We start from the raw sequence: 5,416 nt of genomic DNA, 5'->3' as shown, positions 1-5,416 counted from the left end.
TTTGTTGACTAATCCTTCTTCCTATAAAAGACTCGTTGGTTATTTGTTATACTTGACCATTTCCAAACCTGATATTTGTTTTGCAATGAACAAACTAAGCCAGCTCGTGTCCAAGTCGTGCAAAGCTCAACTTTCTGTTGCGCATCACTTGTTGTGGTATCTAAAATCTTCTCTAGGCCAAGGGATTTTGCTTAAACTGTCAACAAGCTTCAAGTTAAGTGCTTTTGCTTACTCTGATTGGGCCTCATGTCTGGGCACTAAACTTTCAACTACAGGTTTTTGTATATTTCTAGGAGATTCGCTCATATGCTGGAAATCGAAGAAGCAATCCATTGTTTCTAGATCATCAGTTGAGGCTGAGTATCGGACCATTGCTTTAGCTTCTTGTGAACTTGCATGGTTATCTTCTCTTCTTTTTTATTTGAAGATTTCATCTCCATCTCTTGTTGTATTGTTTTTTGATAACCAGGCAGTTGTCCATATTGCGTCTAATCCAACATTTCATGAACGAACGAAATATATTGAATTAGATTGCCATTTTGTTCGTGAAAAGGATTCATGAAGCTTTTCCAGTTAGTTCTCGGCTACAATTGGCAGACATCTTTACCAAGCCCCTTTCTTCTGTCATTTTAATATTCGTTGCTTTTCAAGATGGGTGTTTTAAATATTTTTGTCCCATCTTGACGGGGAGCGTTAGATATATTTTAGTTAGTTCATTTGTATCCAATTGATTGTGGATAAGTGTTCATTCTGTTAGGGTTATTTATCTCTTGTAAGAGTATATATGCTTAGAGGAAAGTATTGAATGAAATGAAGCTTTTCTCTTTCCCAAATTGAGTTATTATAATTTAACGCTATATAGAAATTAAAGAAAATGTGTATTAATCTTTGAGGAAGCACTTCCGCTATACCATTTTTTTTTTTTTAAGTTTTTAAACTATTTGTTCCTCTCCCATACTCTCAAAAGGGAGCAAAACACATGAAAATTTTTAATTGAATGAATGTTTTTTTTTTTTTTAAGTTTTTAAACTATTTGCTCCTCTCCCATACTCTCAAAAGGGAGCAAAACACATGAAAATTTTTAATTGAATGAATGGTTGTTTTTTTTTAAAAAAAAAAATAATTTTGAGTTTGAGGAATAAGTTTTTGTGTCTAGTAGACTTTTAATTTATTTGTTTTAGTTCTTTTACTCTTAAGATATTTATATTTGTTATCTCAGTACTTCAAATTTTTTTTCTTTTTTAATTTTGGTTCATTTTAGTCTAAATAATTTCTTCAAAAAGTTCAATTTAGGTATAGATATTCTTAAAGAATAATTATTTTGGTCACTGTTTGTTAAATTCTCACACAAATTATATGCACGATAAGAGCTCTTTAATTAGATGTAATAACCACTTGAAGTGCAACGACTAGAATAGAATAAATCTAAAAATACAGGGATCAAATTAAACATTTTAAAGTAAAAAAAGGAATAAAAATTAAAAGTATAAGAATCAAAATAGTATTTAAATCATTATGCGATGTAATTGATGAATACAATTATAAAAATCTAGTTCAAGAACGTTGTGTATAATTATCTCCCCCACTAAGAAAAATTTTATACAGTAGTTGAAATGTATTAATATTATTTCCTATGAGATTGAGGTTCAATTCTCATATTTCTATTTTTTCTAAGAAGCAAGCAACTACAAAATTAAATCATAAGATACCAAAATAACAAACCAGACTCAAGGTAAGAAATGTGGAGAAGAGAAAAAACTCTCTCATTCGACTGCTTTTAATGGGGGAGAGTGTATTAGGGCATTATGATAACGTCCACGTAATATATTCATAAACCATAAAATTGTTTGTAGTTACCTATTAAATAATTTTTGTTTTAGAATTTCAAATAGTTTATATTATATGTTTTTCTTTATTTTCAAAAAAAGAATTATGTTTAAAATATGTAATTTTTTTCAAGAAAAAATTATAATATCTACATTTATTAAATTTTTTGTTTTTTAAAATAAACTTATACATTTTAAAATTTCAAAATAAAAATAAATATGCACGTTTCTAAAATTTGCATTTGAATCACAAAATCTTGATAAGAGAAGATAAAACTTATGCAGCAAGTAGGGACAAACAATTCTTAATTGTTGGTACCAAATTGATAGGTTTTATTAAAAAAATTGTAAAAGAAAAAAAAAATCATAGACGACTTTGCTTTCTCTAATAATCCATATAGACTTTGTGATCTTATCAATTGATGATAATTGATAGCTAGCTAGATGTATTAGAAAAAGTGACACCAATTAGGATTTTATTTTTTTCAATAAGAACGTTATATTATTCAACATATTAATGAGGACATATTAATATGTTATTAACTTTTGCCCCTTGACAAAAAAAAAAAAAAAAAAAATGCCCCTTGCTTTATACGACTTTCTTTTAATGTATAATATGATAATATCATAGTGTTACACAATTTGTGATTATAGTATATACATATTTCAATTTCAACTTCAAGTACCAAGAAAAGTGTTGATATTTTAATGATGTTGATATATACCAAAGGCAAACGCGTGGAGAATATTAAACCACAATTATTCCTTTTTTTTTCTTTATTTATCTTCACTACCCAAAAAAAAAATACATAAAAATACATTCTTTCAAAAAATTGAGAAGATTATTTGAATAGGGAAATTTTTTTTAGTGCAACAGTAGGAGAGATGTGAGATTGAACCTTCGACATCTAAAATCAAAATTTATGTCAATTACTTGAATTAAGCTCATTAGATCTTATTACCTTAAAATAATATAGAAAAAATGATATATGACTATAACCTCAAAAGTAAATTCAATCTACACGTAACTAAATAGATAAAACATTAATTTTCATCTTCACTTATAATTGTTGAACTAATTAAAACAAATATTCAAATTAAAAGTAGAGAAATTTTCAAAAAAAAAAAGAAAAATAAAGGAAACTATTTACACAAAATAGTAAAATTTAACCTTTTTTTATAGAAGCTAATAGAGACTAATAAAAGTTTATCAATGTCTATTAGTGATAAAAACTTATAGAAATCTATCTTTGATATTATGTGATACACGCTAATAGAAGTCTATCAACATCTATGAGTGTTTTTTTCTATTTCTGTAAATAGTTTGATCTATGAGTGTTTTTTTCTATTTCTGTAAATAGTTTGTTTTTTATCTGTGAAAATTTCCTATAAGTAATTGTGAAAAAAAATATGTTGAACATGTTTGTTTTCTAAATATAAATATAAATATAAAATATAACATATCTTATTTAGAACGATTTATGTGTATAATTGAATTCATCTAATTATTCGATTAAGCTTAAATTTTGTCCTTTAGATTTTAGAATGAGGAATGGAAAAGCAACCCTTCAACCTTAAGAAATGTAATTTGTATCTTATCAATTATGTTATGTTAATATTATTTTTTGGGTATATATTCTCTGAGTTTTTTTCTTCCATAACATATATTATTTTTAGTTAAAAGGATTAAATAACAAATCTTATTCGTCAATTACATTTATATAATTATGACATTCAATCAAAATACTAAATTTCTGTCGACATGTCGATATTTCCGTCGATATTTTCACATTTTTTATGGGTTTGACATTGACATGAGAGATAAATCAAAATTTCCATAATTATATTCGTCAAAAAGTCTACGAAACACAAAGGTAAGAATCGAAATATCACTAAATATAAATATAATATAAAAATAGGACATGTTAACTTGTGTGGAAATCATAAAATGTTTATTTATTAATTTAAATTTATTTTTTATAATTTTTCTAGTAATATCCATCAAAATTGACATTTTATCGATATTTCGATTGAAATTTTCATAAAATTAAGACTTTGATATTTCTATCAACATCAACTTTTCAAACCTTGCATTCAACTAAATGATAATATAATTTCTAAATTGGCCAATGCTTACATTCTATTTATTGTCATCTAAGTTTCATATTTATTCAACAATTATAATTAAAAAAATTAATACAAAAATTGGCATTAGTACTTGTGTTTCTTATTATTTGAAATTTCATAAGCAAGATTCTCCTTCCTCTTCTAGCTTCTTTTCTTTTTTTTTCTTTTTTTCAATAAACACAATTTGTCATCTTTTCTTTTAATCAATTTCTAAGTTGAGTAAATGTACCCAAAATAAGCTACGGTTGACATAGATATATATTAAAGACTAAAAAGATCTGTGATTCGAATCCTCTCAATTTCACTGACTAAAAAAATGTTAAATAGATATATGGTATAATCATGTTGTTAACCATTAATCCTTTTTAATAGTTATTAAATCAATAATAATTAGGTCTTTATTATTATTATTAATTTGCGAATAAAAATTTGAAGAAGGTAAGAGATTCAAAACTAAGAAAAAACACAAACAATTTAATACCTAAATATAAATAGATTCTAACATATATTGAATAAGAAAAAAGAATTAGGTGTTGTTTTGGATTGTACTTACCTCAATACAATCCAATTCAACAAAAGGTAACAAAACCCATGTTGATTCTCATTTACATGATCGTACAAATCACAATCATCTTGCACAATTTCCCACTATCCCAACACATATATAATAATACAATATATATATATAATTCTTTTAATGGAATATTAAGTGAAAAATAACATGGCTAAATTTCGAAATATAATGATTAAATTGAAACAAAATTTAAATTTCAAGTATAAAATTGTAACACTTCGAAATTTAAAAATTAAATTGAGATCAAATTCAACTTAACTGAAAATGTGACATTTTGAAACTGATGAAAAATAAATTATATCTAAAATCTAATGACCCAAAAAGTATTCTCAACTATTTTTAAAGGAATAGACGTTAGAGATTGAACCAATTAATATTTAAGATGTTAATCTTTGTTTTTCTTTTTTTCTTTTTTCTTTTCTTTTATTTCTCCGATTTTTGTTCCCAGTTTTTGCCTCTTCCTTTTTTTCTTTTTTTTTTTTATTTCCTTTCCTTTCTTTTCTTCAGTCTTTGCTTCTTCCTCTTTTTTTTAATAAAAAAAAAAAAAAATTCTTTTCTTTGTCCGATTTTTGTTTATTCTTTTTCTTTTCATAAGAATTATGAGACTGAGATTCGTACCCAAGACTAAAGAGTATCCAATTCATAAATAGTTTAACATCAACAAGCCAATCATCAAATTTGATAATTATAACGAAACATTAAATATAAATAGCAAATGAAAACGGATTTAAAAGAAACTACTTTTTTTTTAGTCCACAAATTTGCACCATTTTTAGAAACATCTCTTAAAAGTTTGAAATAAAAAACGAGAATAGTTATTAAATAGATTTATTTCTCAAAAAATGAGAAATGTGAACGATATCAAACAAGCTAATAGTTTTTTTTCTTT

The sequence above is a fragment of the Benincasa hispida genome, chromosome 11, assembly GCF_027475165.1.
Source record: "Benincasa hispida cultivar pf3 chromosome 11, pf3_genome.v1.1, whole genome shotgun sequence".
Lineage (NCBI taxonomy): Eukaryota > Viridiplantae > Streptophyta > Magnoliopsida > Cucurbitales > Cucurbitaceae > Benincasa > Benincasa hispida.
Note: the sequence above shows the minus strand (reverse complement) of the source record.